This window comes from Cervus elaphus, chromosome 20 (genome assembly GCF_910594005.1).
Source record: "Cervus elaphus chromosome 20, mCerEla1.1, whole genome shotgun sequence".
Lineage (NCBI taxonomy): Eukaryota > Metazoa > Chordata > Mammalia > Artiodactyla > Cervidae > Cervus > Cervus elaphus.
In genome coordinates this window covers 37,580,075-37,594,520 of record NC_057834.1, presented here as the reverse complement: position 1 = coordinate 37,594,520, position 14,446 = coordinate 37,580,075, and positions in this window count along the sequence as shown.

Below are 14,446 nucleotides of genomic sequence, written 5' to 3'. Positions count from 1 at the left end.
CTGTAGTTAAAGGGACTGAGTTGGGCTGGAGAAAGAGGACAGCACAGAGCTGAGGAAATGCTGAGGAACAAGGAGGGCTGCTGAGGGACAAGTGCTCCATGGGACCCCCCGTTTGTGGCCCAAGTAGGCTTGGTGTATCCCTCCCCTTGAGTTCCCCTCCTTCCTCCACAGCCTCCCCTGCCCCGTTGCTGTCTGGGATCCATATGTTGGAGGGAGAGCCTTGTGCTGAGGCAGAAGGATGACTGCTGAGATTGCAGAAAGGCAGCCTGTCCCGTGAGCCCCAGGAGGGTGGGAGTCTGGACAAGCAGAGGCCCATCCCCCATTCCATCCTGCAGAGCCTTCCCTCTAGCCCTGAAAACATCCAGGTACAGTCAGCTGACCTGTTCTGCCCCTGAGCTTCCCGACCAGTCCTCAGAGATCTGAAAGACTTATAGGAAAGGAGAGACTTGAGGATAAGACCCTCCCTGCCCTTGCTTAGCCTGGGTGGCTAAAGTTCCAGTATATGAGTATTCATTTACACATACCACCGGCATTTTGCCACCTGATCTTTTCCTGATCACTCTGGTTCTTTTCTGACCATAACCAAATCTCCTCCAGGCTTGACAAAATGGGGCTGCTCCAGCCCAGGCTGGTCACTGCTCCCATCTCAATCCAGGGAGGCTTCCTGAAGAAGTGACAATTGAACCCTCCCTGGGAGAGGACAGTTACCAGCTTCTAAGGGAGGAAGGTCCCAGGGTGACCACCAAGAGGTCCTTGAGAAAGGAGGGACAGGGTGGTAGCTACCCAACAAGAGACGGCCCTGAAAATCCTGTAACCAAACAGTTGCGTCTCCATTACTCCCTCGAAGCTGCTCACAGCTCAAGACACTGCTGAGATCTACAAGATCCAGAACCCTGGCTTCACAGCTCAGGGGACTCTGTCCAGGGCTGAACTCTTCAAAACCAGGCCCTTGTTTTTTCACTCTACATTTCCTCCTCTCCCTCCCACAGCTTTTCCTCTGGTGCCCAGCACCCTGGTGGGCAGTCCATAGATTGTTCAGTCCGAGTGATGGACTGAGCCATCATCATTTGCAGTTTGGGTATGGAGTGCTCCTCCATCACTGCTTTCAGGCAGATAGCTCAGAGGGCAAGAAATGCCCTATCTCCTAGGGTATCCTAGGAGCCTGTCTGCTGCCCTGTGACTGAGCCCCTCCCCCATCTTTCCTGTAGCCCCTAGCTCAGCACCATCGGTCCCCCACACACAGTGGCCCATCCATTCAGGCTGGGTCAACAGGGTGACAATGAGCAGGTCAAGGAGATGGCGGGGACAGGGGCCAAGGGGGCTCCTTCCTCACCCCTTCAGGACAATGAGGCCTCTGCCCCTCAGGGACAGCCCCTCTGATCACCACCATTATTACTCTCAATGCAGGACAATCGGACACTTGCCCACTCATGAACTCTTGCCTGTCCAGCCCCAGTGCCCGAGTTCTGGGGACAATGATGGACGAGGACCCTGAGCCCCTGCTTGCCTCCAAGAGCCCCACTGAGAGGGGAAAACCGGCTGTCCCCGGGGTCATTGTCAAGCCAGCAGGGTCAGAACCCTTAGGGAAGGGTTTCTGGAGGTGGTCACTGTTCTGGTTTGGCACAAGTATGTGTGGGCGACAACAAGGTTTCCTGGCCAGACATCTGGAGGAGAGGCCCAAGGTTCCCCACGGACCTCAGGGTGCTTTTGTGCCTGTGTGGCCTGACCGTCCCCTCACCATCCCCAGGCCAGAAGCTCCGAGCTGCTCCTGTGACCCCTGGAGGACCCCGCCCTCCGAACCTGCGCAGCCTGGGAAAGGCCTGAGATGCCCCGCTATTGGGATTCAAATCACGGCGCACGGTGGCCCCAGCTCGAGGAGGAATTAGACACGGCGTGGGTGTCCGAAGTCGGGGGAGGTGGTGGTCCCGGGACAGACTAACTCGGCAGCCGTGCTCCCCCCACCTCACCCCGATATTTCTCTCCCACTGTCAGGATCTCCCCCACCCGCCGCCGCCCAGCTCTGCGCGCCCGTCTCCTTTGTCTGGCCCTCCCGCCCACTCCCAGCCGGGTCCGCCGCGCCGCCCCGCGCGCCGCGGCCCGTGCGCCCGCCGCCGCCGCCGCCTCCCGGGAACAATGCGGGCCAATGTCTCCGGGCGGGCGAGCGGGCTATGCAAATGTCCAACGGCCTGTGAGAATCCCCCTCGGCCGCCGCCGCGTCTTCCACCGCCTGAAAGGGGCTGGCGGCCAGGCCCGGGTGGGGGAGGCGGCCCCTGCATAGGGATGAGCCATCGTCCCGGAGCGCCTACCCGGGACAGAGTGCCATTGTCTCAGTACGGCTGTCTGATCGCCCACCGGAGCCTCCAGCCCCGGGAGGAAGGCAGAAGACGACCAAAATCAGGCCCTGGGGCAAGGGAGGGGTGGTCACCTATTCCCTCCACTCCTACTCCTCTCCCCAAAGAGCCTTAACTTTAGGGTCAGACCGTGGTGGGCTCCCAACTTGCTCCCCAGCTCACTAGCTTGATGGCCTGCACAAACCAGTTCATTTCTCTGAGCCCCTGTATCCTGAAGGTTAAACCTAGCCTAGAGTTTCTGCTCTTCCCATCCTCCTTACCTGTTAACTGCCCTCCCCATCTCCATCCTTTTTTCACATGACATTGATCTGGGTTATCTCTGGAGCCAGTTTCCTTCTAGAACCTTGAGGGAAATACTCATGGTTTCCCCCAAACCAGGTTACTGGACAGGGTGAGCCCCAGGCCCAATCCAGGCCTCCTTCCTGCTTCCTTCTGCTGCTACCAGTTAAGAAGGCCCACCTTTTATGGGAGAAATACCAGGCATGCAGGACTGAAGCTTCTCCAGTGACTAGAGATTCAGCGATGGGGGTGCCACACCAAGTTCCCTCCCACAAGTGAAAGAGGTGCAACCCAGGAGCCTGTGTCCATCTAACACATTGCACTGTTCAGCATTGGAGGAATATATCTGGGCAGTGGACAAGAGACTGTGCTTGGAGCAGAGTCCATTTTAGCTGGGAACTTGGCCCTGGCTCTTGGGGGTTGCAGGCTGAGCTCCAGTAAATGGACTTTCAACTCTGCAAGGTGCAGGACCTGATTTCATCTTTCCTAAATTCCCGCACAGGCTCAGGATCCACGACTGATGCTCCTAGGGTGAGAGCTATTTCAGAAATGGTGCCTGGGCCCTTGAAGCAGTGATGCTTCTGGGACTCACAAGGTTTGAGGGGGAAAAACCAACTGGAGGAACAGTAAAATGAGAACTGATCAGGGAGGTTCAGGTTTTCAGTCCCAGTTAGGCAGGTTTCCGTGGTGGCTCAAATGGTAAAGAATCTGCCCACAATGCGGGAGACCTGGGTTTGATGCCCAGGTCAAAGAAGATCCTGGAGAAGGGAATGGTAACCCACTCCAGTATACTTGCCTGGAGAATTCCATGGACAGAGGAGTCCAGTGGGCTGCAGTCCGAGGGGTCACAAAGAGTCGGACCTGACTGAGCGACTAACACATGCACACAGGCAGGAGAAAATTGAGAGAGGAAGAGGAGGAAGATGCTGGTAGGGCAGGGGTCTTGTGGGAAGCAGGGGTTATCGGGCTGCCTCTGAGGCCTGCTCATTTCTGGTTTGGCCTGGGGCTCTTCTGTCTTCCGGGCCTCTGTGAGGATCCAGGTACAACACGCATGGCAACTCCTTTCTGGGGAGGCAGAAGTGGGGTGCAGGCAGTGGAGCCTGGCCTCCTGGGAGAGCATTTGGGAGACTATGAGATAAGAGGGGAGTTTGAGGTGGGGTCAAGGGACGTGGGCTGGGAGCTGAGGCATTTCCATGAGCTAGGGAAGCAGTCAAGAGTTCTGTCTGCCTCTGCTGTCCACCTTTGAAAGTGCTGGTGATTTAGTCGCTAAATTGTGTCTGGCTCTTTTGTGACCCCAGGGGGTGTAGCCCACCGGGCTCCTCTGTCCTTGGGATTTTCCAGGCAAGAATATTGGAATGGGTTGCCATTTCCTTCTCTAGGGGATTGTCCCTGATTCAGGGATTGAAACTAGGCCTCCTCCATTGCAGGCAGATTCCTTAGGGACTGAACCACCAAGGAAGCCCTTGGAAGTAGGCTCCCTTGCAACTCTTCACTGGGTCTCTGCTCCAACCTGGAACCCTTCAAAGCATTCTGACTTGGGGCTGCCCAGACTCTGAGGACCCCCAGATGCCACCTCTGGAAGAGGCCAAACCAAGTCCTCACTTGTCTCCACACCTGGCTAGAGCCTCCCCTTGCTGGGCTCCGGAACACATCCTTCCCCGCCTTGACCCTCCCTCTTCTCTTCCACTTGCAGGTGGTCCCCAGAGAGGCTTGCCCAGAGATTCTCTGCCCTGAAGGTGGCGCTCTGTCTCTTCGGCCTGGATTTCCAGGGCTCCCTGGGACTGTTCTGGATGGTCTTCGGAAAGGTCCTGGGCAGGATCCAAGCAGACCCAGCTTGGCTCTGAGGCTGAGAGAGGAAGTGGGCTTTGTTGTGCTAGGACATAGGCTGGATTCTTAAATTTGCTTTTCCTACCCTGCTCTCCTCGGTAAGAGAGCCCTCAGCTAGAGAAGCTGCCCCCCCACCCTCACCCCAGTGTCCCCTCCTTCTCAGCTTAGCACCATCCATCTCCCCAGAGCAAGGAATGTGGCTCCCGGACACTGTGGGGCTTGTTCCCAATCCCCTTCTAGCTCATTTCACTCAGGCTTTTACAGGCTCGCCTCCATCCCACAGTCTGCTGTCTGGGATCTGGCTCTGAAGGCACAGACAGAGGACTCCCCTCCTCCCCGCAATTCCTCACGCTTCATTTTGTCCCAAGGCCATCTGAGGAGGCTGCATCATGGGGGGTCAAGGAACCCTGGTGTGGAAGCCGGTGGGGGGCAGGGTCCCCCTTCTGCCCGTCTCTCCAGCCACTGGGCTGGCCCCTGTGGTAGCCGCACTCTACAGCTGCACCGTATCTGCAAGCTAAACACAGGGTCTGAGAGCCATCCATCCCATCCATCCCCCCACTCGCGTTCCTGTCCACGCCCCGCAAGCTTCGATTATTGGTGGAATTAGAATCGGGCTTCTTGTTGGCAGTTGCTAATTAAGATCATTTATAAACGCGACTATTAATGCCGTAGCGGGCTGCAGCCACCAACATCTCTCACCCGCACCATTGGCGAGGTGCGAGCTCTGGGATTGCTTCCGCCTGCCTCCATCTTGGGAAGGACTGCTCCCTTTCACCACCTACCCCACCGGGTTTCAGGCCTTCAAGGCAAGGGTCAGTGGGTACAGGGGGTTCGGAGGGGGTTTAGCTGAGCCTTCCAGAGAAATGGAACTGTGAATGTGTGGTGTGGAGTGGAGCGGGAGGTGTGCTATGTGAGTCACATGATGCTAGCTAGCATCTTTCTTCCCCAGAATGTTTGGGGTTGGGTCAGGATGGAGTTCATGAATACTCTAGGGAGAGCTTGGATGCACCCCTCTAATGTGCACCCCTCTGCCCTCCTGCAAGCCAAATAACAGCTTTGCCTTAAGCCAAGTGATATAGGATTTAATTTCTCCTCCTGTGGTTGGGGGACCATTTCAGTGAGACTGTGAGACACTCCCTATAAAAGGGGATGGTGCATCTTAGTGGAACATTTACTTCATAGCTGCTGAGTACTACCAGGTGCCAGGCCTTAGGGATCTTCTCAGAAATAAATAACCCATTCCAGGGAACTGTCCCAAATCCCTCCAGGCTGGGTGAGTTCTGCCTCCTCTGTAGACCCCCTCACCCCTTTCACATTTCAGCCAGCCTCACAATGTGTTATAACAAGCTCTTCATTTTTACCTGCTCATTCTCACAAGGGGCTTCCCGGGTAGCACTAGCGGTAAAAAAAACTTGCCCGCCAATGCAGGAGACATAAGAGACACAGGTTCAATCCCTGGGCCGGACAAATCCCCTGGAGTAGGGCCTGGCAAACCACTCCAGTATTCTTTCCTGGAGAATCCCATGGATAGGGGAGCCTGATGGGATAGAGGAGCTATGAGCCCATAGCGTTGCCGAGTCAGACACATCTGAAGACTAAGGGACTTAGCACACTCGCAAGCACCCCCCAGACCGTGCGTGGCTCAAAGACAGCGGCTCCGTGTTGCTCACTGCAAACAGTAAAAAACTTTGTTGACGCAGCCTTTCCGCCTCTCTCCCTCCTCTCTGACCTCCAGCCTTGGGCTTCCAGAGCAGAATGTGTCACATGGAACCTTTGGCCCATTTTGCCTCCACTGGACCCCATCAGCCATGACTTGGAGAAGGTGGTAGGTGGCCCAGCAGGCAGGGCTAGGCCCCTCAGGGGCCTTCCAAGGGAGCCTGTCAGCTCTCAGCAGGCATGTCTGGGCTTCCCCTCCAGCCCAGCCTGGCTGCTGCCCCTGCCCCCGCACCCACTCATGTCCAGAGAAGTGACCCAAAGCGGCCAGGAGAGCTTGGGAAGGAACCCTCCCCCACACACCTGCTCTTCCCCATTCTTCTCCCCTCAGACTTCAATGTCTTGACTTTTTCCTGCAGCTTTTGAAGGAAGAATCCACCAAGACTTTAGTCTCTCTCCCGACCCAGGAAAAAAGAAGAGAGAGAGAGGAAAAAAAAAAAAAGTCCTGAAAACAAAACCGCTACAACACCCTTAAAGTAGGAGAGATTGGTTGGAAGGCTTTTAATCCCTTAATCCCTCTCAGATGGGCCTTGAGACGCTAATGATTTTCCTAATTATTCCCTCCCATTTTCCCATAGCTCTATAAGAACTCTCAAGAGGAGTGAAATTCCAAGTGAGCCCAGTTCCCCCCAAATAGAGCCCAGAGTCCAGGCGGCTGGAGAGGTGGGGGAAGGGCCAGGAGTGCTCCAGCTGGGGGCTCGGGCGTCCCTGCCACGACACCCGACACCAGTGTGCAGGGCGGGCCTGGGACAAAGGGGCTGTCGGGGGCTGCCTGAGAGGCCAGGTGTGGGGCTGGGGTCCCCTCAGTGTGAATGGCCCATTATCCTGCCTAGAGGATGGGAGTGGGGGGGGGGTCTCTTTGTGTTCCCCCCAGGAAAGGCCTCTTTGGGTGATAATCACCCTGGGAGAGAGGTGGAGGTGATGATAAGTTTCTTTAAAGGGGGCCAAGCCTCCTCAGAGAACAGTTGGTCATTCGGGCCTTTGGCCCTTTTCTTATTTCCAGCAGCCTGGGATCCTGTGGCCCATCCGTGGGGGTGAGGGGTAGGCCAGAAAACATGGTCCAGCTCTGGGTCCAGGCTCCCTCCCCGTCACTGGGACCTGCTAGACTAAGTTCAGGGGTAACCTTCTGCAGGAAGCCACCCCCAGAGCCCCTCCCCAACCCGGGCTTCCCAGGTGGCTCAATGTGAAGAATCTGCCTATCAGTGCAGGAGACACAAGTTCAATCTCTGGGTGGGGAAGATGGCAACCCACTCCAGTATTCTTGCCTGAAAAATCCCATGGACAGAGGAGCCTGGTGGGCTGCAGTCCATGGGGTCCCAAAGAGTCAGACACAACTGAGCAGAGACTGAACCCGGGCTCCCTGCGCTGGGAGCCTATGGTCTTAGCCACTGGACCACCAGGGAAGTCCTGTGTTGCTCTATTTTTTAAAACACTTGTAGAGATTCTTATCTCATCCCTATAAGCTCCCTGTGGGGTGAGGGCACAAGCTGCATTTCACGGATGACAAAACCGAGGTTCAGAGCAGTTAGGAGACTCCTGTAGGTTACTCAGCCAGGAGCGGCCGGGCTGAGCTTGGAGCCTGAGCTTTGAATCCCAGGCACAGGACTTTTGCACTTGCTCCCTCTGCCTGGAATGCTTCTCTCCCAAATGGCCACGTGGCTGACTTCCTCATCTCCTTTGGTCTTTGCTCAAATCACATCCTCCATGACAGGAGAAGTCTGGCATTTGCTTCAGAGTGACATAGGAGGCAGGAGAGAGTAGATGGAGGTGCAGATGAAACAAGATTGGCAGTTGTGGAAGCTGAATGAAGGGCAGGTGGGGGTTCATTAGACTAGTCTGTTGAGTTTTGCATCTATTTAACATTTTCCACAAGAAAAGGCTGAGCAAAATCTGGCCTTCTAGAAGCACCTTATTTTAAGCTGAATTCACCACCTCGACTCCAGTCCTTATGTCTCCTTTCTCTTTTTCTCCAGAGCATTCATCACCGTCTCTATGTATTTTGCTTGTTTCTTTTTTTTGGATTCGTGTTGGTCTCGCACACTAGCCTCATGAAGCCAGAGGTCTTGGGGTGTGTTGGTGCAGGCTGGTGCCCTGGCATGCACTTGACACTTAGAGGCGCTCCGTCCATATTAGGAAAAGCCCAGATGACCTGGGTTTGCAGCTGAAGGCTCTTGACCAAGCCACATTGAAGCAGAGAAACGGCAGACTATTGGTGTGGGTTTCTGGCCTGTGGGGTCCTTTAGCACCTGCAGCCACAGCCGGAGGGTCCTTCCCAGTGCCCCCCAGCCCAGGCTAAGCCCCTAAGAGTCCCATTATGCACCATTCACTTCTCACTTTGTCGAGCCCGTCCACAGCCGCTGCGTCCTTTTGTCAGAGGGGCCTGGGAGTGCAAGGGGCTATTACCACGAGGCCTCATTATTCCCAGCCAGAGCAATAATGAGGAGTCCCTTCCCCAGGCTAGCACAATCTGTAGGGTCCCTCCCATTTAATAACTATAATAACAGCCACCATTTATGAGCCCCTGCTTCATGCCCTGCTGCGCGCCAGGCACTTTACATACATTATCTCATTTAATTCCTCCAATAGCTCTGGCAATCAGCTACTGTTTGTATCCCCATTTTTCAGATAAGAACGCCAAGACTGGGGCCCAGAACCCCGTTATCCTTAGCTCAGCCATACAGGGGGAGGAAGGGCAGGGATACACCCATGTCCCAGGTGGGGCACGGAGGCGCAGAGAGGGGAGGTGGCCTGGGAGAGAGCACACGGCAGAGTATCAGGGCCCGCAGCTAGGACCGGGCCGCAAGCGTCCCTCGGGCATGCATAGAGGAGGGCCAGCCGCAGTCCCCAGAGTGCTTCAGGCCAGAGCAGCCAGGCCTTCACTGAGTGTTTGCAGGGGCAGCTGCTGGCTCCGGGACTTGCCCTGTGCAGAGCTAGGGAGACTCCAGGGGCTCTGCCCATGAGGCCCACCCGGTAGTGAGGAGCACTTCCACTCTCTGGGCCAACACTGAAATACTCTTAGAGGACCAGGGGGAGTGTAGGGCAGAGTGACCAGGCCCTGGGAGGAGGCAGGAACCTGGTGGGAGGAAGGGGAGGATGAGAAAAGGAACTGAAACTCCACTCTTTCCTCTCCAGTGAGGAGTCTCAGGGGTTCTCTTTTGCTCTGGCCTTTGGGGTTAAACGCTGTCCTTCCCGGGCTTCCCTGTTGGCTCAGACGGTAAAGAATCTGCCTGCAATTCAGGATACCTGCGTTGTGATCGACCCATTGATCCCTGGGTTGGGAAAATCCCTTGGAGAAGGGAATGGCAACCCACTCTAGTATTCTTGCCTGGAGAATTACATGAACAGAGGAGCCTGGTGGGCTACAGTCCATGGGGTCACAAATAACTGGACACAACTGAGCGACTAAAACATGCACACATGCACTGTCCTTCCCGAGCCTTTAAAAAAAGAGGCAATAATTATTATTTTAAATTGGGTTTATTTCTGAATAAGCCATTTCTTCATTTTAAAGGCACAAAACTTTAGAAGCCAGAGAGGGTAAACTCTCAGGGGATCCAGGGTTTGCTGGGGAGAGGAGGATCTCTCAGAAGGGTGGAAATGGAGCAGCAGGAATGGCTTTCCAAGCAGAGGGAACATCATATGTGAAAGCTTAGCTCTGTGACACCTGATGTGTACCCAGTTCTTAAAGTGCTTTTTGCAGAAGAGGCAGGGGGGGTCTGCACCACCTCAGGCAGGCTGGACTCCCAGAGTCAGGGGTCTTTGGGCTGCAATCTGCATGCTCTTGCTCCTCAGCGTGAAGTCTCAGAGTCTAGAAAGGGTTTATCCCTCTGTCCATTCCTAGAAAGGAGCCACCTCTGGCCAGTGGGACCCCTGACTTCTGCTTAGCTAGGGGGCTGAGCTCTGCTCTAGTCCTGCGGGGCAGACCTACCTCACCAGGGTTGTGAGGGTGAAATCCATTCATAGAGTGTTTGGTACAGTGCTTGACGCAGAGCACTTCTGCCATTAATGTTCATGTTGTTATAAGTGTTCCAAGGACACCCTAACCATTCCCGGTCTCAGTGTCCCCTCGCTGTAGTGACCTAAGTATCTTCTTCACTCACTCCTGGCTCCCACATTCTCCAGGCTGCCCAGAACGCCACTGAGCCGCAGCCTTCCCCTTGGTTTCTCAGGGAGAGCGGTAGGGGGAGCCTCTCCAGGCACGTGACCCTGCGAGCTGAGGTGTTCAAAGTGGAGAGAAAGACTTCCCCTCCTGGACCCTCAGCTCCGCCTCTTCTCACCCACTCTCCTTGAAGAAAAAAACACCCCCACTCATTACCAAGCCTCGCAGCCAGGCCCTGGCTGAAGCCCCGGCTAAAGGCAGCAATTAGATCGTTAGCACCAGCCCCAACCCACCTGCTTGGAGTCCCTCAAACACATTTTAATTATAATCCCTTAATCTCCCTCAGATGGCGAGGCCCAAACAGCCCCTTCCCTCACTCTCTTCCCCCAATTAAGGGGTCCTCTCAGCAGAGAGCCCCTCTCCCAGCTAAAGGCCTCCCTGTCTGGGAGCAGCCACCCCATGGGCCCTGTCGCCCGCTGTACGGGAAGGGGCCCCAGCTGGCCGGCCGGTCCGCCTGACGTTCCCGTGGGTGTAGCCGAAGTCTCTCCCTCTTGCCTGGGCACGCGCTGAGGTGCCTAGGACCGCTTGCCTTTCCCTTGGTCTCTTCTTGACCTGGTTTCCTTGTGTTCTCTGGGGAGCACCTCTCCCCAGCCCTTTTACAGTGACGTCTGTTTTTCCATCCACCCATCCATGCCACCCTGTCTGGACCAGCTGTCTCCTTGGCAATTCCGTCCAGGAGCCTCCAGGTTCTGTCCCAGGGGGGAACTGAGGCCAGGGTCCTAACAGTGTCTCCTGGTGTTAGACCTCTAGTGACCTCTCACTGACCTCAGCAGAGTGCAGCCTTGCCCTCCTGCCTCTCATGCCCGTCGGGGCTCTGGGACCCTCTGCCACACAGGGGCTGGCAGAACATTGGGCGGCTTCTGTCCCTGAGCTTCGAGCAGGGCAGAGGCAGGGGGAGGGACAAGATGACCCAGCATGTGGCCCTGTCTGAAGTTGAGCCTGGATGAAGCGCTTTCCTGGGAAAGTTCTGTCACTAATTGACTTGCAAATGCCTTGTTTGTCCCCAGATTCATAATTAGTGCTAAGGATTTCTAGGGCCCCATCCTGGAGGGATCTTTTTTTGGGGGCAGCCTGTTCCTCTCCCCTCTCCGAGGTCGGCCGGGCTGGGGGTGGGTAGAGCCGGGCACCGGTGCCCAGCTGCCGTCCAGAGTTCCCACGGCTCTGGTGCCAGCGTGTGAAAGGCGAGGTGCGGGGGGCGCGGGGGCCGGGGCTCCCCGCCATCCTTCAGCCGGGACCAGGGCCAAAGCCCTGAGGCTCCAGGAAACGACAGAGCTGGGGAACAGGCAGCAGCAGTGGGTGGGGGCCGGCTGGCACCCCCAGGACGGAGAGCCCAGCCGGTGCCTGGGCTGGCATTGGCCGAGCCTCCAGCATGATGAATGGACCAACAAGGGGCCTCTCTTCCCCACGGCTTCCCCACAAAGGCCTTGGCTACACCATTGGATGTGGGGGGCCAGGGGCCACTGGAGGAAGAGGAGAGGCTATTCTCAAAGACACCCCGCATGCCCAGCCTCTGCATTCCCAGGAAGGGGGCCCTGGGCTGGGGGCCCAGCGCCTTGGGTTCAGGCCCAGCTTGGACTTCAATCTGCTGAGTGAGGAGGGCGACCCTCCCAATCTCTATGGGCCTCAGTTTCCCCCACGGTGTTATCCCTGGCGTCGTTCCCTGCCCCGCTGTCCCTCACCTGCTTCATGCCCACTCAGTTACCCCCACAGCCCCACCCTACCTTCTACTGAACTTCCCAGCCCTCTGCAGCCCCTCTGTGGGCCTGAGACGCAGCCAGACCTCCCCTCCACTCAGGCGCAGGCTCCCAGCCCCCAGGGCCCTTCAGTTCCCCTCAGGTTAGGAGCTGCTGGCCAGGAAAGGCTGGGAAGGTCCTAAAGGCTGCAGCTGTCTGCTGTGGAGTCGGACAGCCCAGCGCCCTGCCACTCGCAAACTGTGTGGCCCAGAGGTGTCGGTCTGTCTGGGCCGCAGCTGCGAGAGGCCTCACAGCGTTATCACCAGGAGCAGTGAGACTGTGAGTGGAAGACAGTCCATGGGGGACCTGGCACAAAGTGGAGGCTCAGTCGAAGTTCTTTTTTCTCCTGCCTCCCTCTCAGAGTTTCCTGCCATCTGCCCATGTTTCTGGGTGACTGAGATGTTCTTTCACAGTCCACCACCATCTTTTTTTTTGCCTGGCTCTCTCAGCAGCCCCTCTATATCCACCATTTCCTCTTCCGTTCCCTGCTCAGGACTGGCCACTTTCTATTGGTAAGTTCTCACTGAAGTCTAACCTTCTATTGCAGGTTGCTCCCCCCTCCCTAGGCCTGGCTTCTTCCCAGGCTGCCCGGCAGCTGGGGGCCTGGGGAAAGGCGGTAGGGGTGGGCTCTATGGTAACCCTGAGAAGAGAATGCCCTCTTTGCTCATCTGCATATAGACATCTCATTTGCATACAGACAGGCCTCATCTGCATATGCTCAGTGGGACTCTGAGAGCACATTCCTCAGTGTCCGCCTGGACCCTCCCACCCCAGGCTTGCCATCCCTGTCGAGGGAGGGACCCCTCCCCACCCTTTCTGCCCCTGTCTGTGTCTGGTCTTTCTGTTTCCAAAAGGCATCCTACCCTCTGTGGCTCCTTCCCACCTGCCGTCACCAGTGCCTGCTCCCCTTTCCTGTGCTCAGACTAGTCTTTCCTCCCACCTCCTCATGCCTGCCCCGGCTCCTTCTCCAGGAGCCTCCCTTCTAAGCCAGGAGCCAGGCCACTAGTGGAAGCAGAGGGTTGGCCCCAGTCAGGCACTGGCTGCCTCTCTGTCCCCAGGGCCCTCAACACCTGGAGGTTAAGAAAGCCCTAGAATGTTGATGCTTAGGCTCCAGGGTCCAAACAAACGCAGGAGGAGGGGGAGGCCAGACTTGGGCAACTTCCTTCATGCTGATCCCAGGCCAGCCCTTGTCTCCCTTTACCCCTCTTCCTGGAACTGACCGCCAGGGCGGCAGTGGGTCCTTGCAAGGCTGGGCAGTTAGAAGGATCCTGAAAGGAGGTCTGGGAACCTCAGAAACACTTTGCCTGGCCTGATGAGCCCAGGCTCCGCCCCTTATATATGACACATGTGCTACAAATGGAACTGCCTTTCTGAGCTGCAGCCCTCCTTGACCCTGTCCTTGTGGGGGACCATGGGGCTCCTTGGAATGCAGGCTAGAGGAGCCCAGAATTCTCCTGATGGGCCTCCATCATGCTGTGGACCCTGGATACCACCATTCCTCTCTCTGGCCTCAGTTTCCTCTGTAAATTGAGGAGCTGGGCCAGACCAGGTGCCTCTTAATGCATTATTTCTTCCTGAAAACCATAGCCAGCTGCCTACCCAGCATTCTGTCCGCAATTTCAGCAGCTGCAAGGATCCTCTGAGTTTCATCTTGACCTCAGGCTAGGAGCCCTGGTCTAGAGGAGCTAAAAATGCTGTGATCAGGGCTTAAATGGAAGAGGAGCATGTGTAAACGTATATGCTTGAACACCCGGAGTATCTTGGGGAGGACGCAGGCACCAGTGGTTGCTTTTTGGGAGAGGAGGTGGGTTGCTGTGAACAGGGGAGGGAAAGAGGCATACTTTCCCTTTGTGCTGTTGAAACTCTACCATGTGTATTATCTTAAGTCTTTTTATTTAGAAAAATTCCAGGATTAAAAAAAAAAAAAGAAAAAAAAAGAAAAATTCCAGGATTCAAGCTATAGTTCCATGAAGGGATTGTTAGATGGGAGGAAGGACTTTTTAGGGAGTGGTAGAATGCTTAAAAGGAGCTGGTACTCTGGACTCTTCTAACACTTTCCAGGGGGCCTATCTTTGGGGGAGCGAGCTTTACACAGGTGTGTCATGGGGGAAATGAGACCAAGAGCACTGGTCCTTCGTGCCGTGTTTCCCCTACTCCCTCAGGTTCCCTCCCGGGTGTTGCTGGGAAGTCCTGCCTGCTGTCTAGCCTGAATCCTTCTTGTTAGGCATATCCATCCCATTCTGTCTCTACTCAGGGTGCACAGAGAGGAAGCGGGAGTGGGTGACCCTGTGACGCAGGGGTGCTCTTTCTCTCTGGTCTGTTCAAACCCTGGAGAACATTTTAAGGATGTGTCCCATCGCGGCCAAGACAGAGGGCCACCCCGT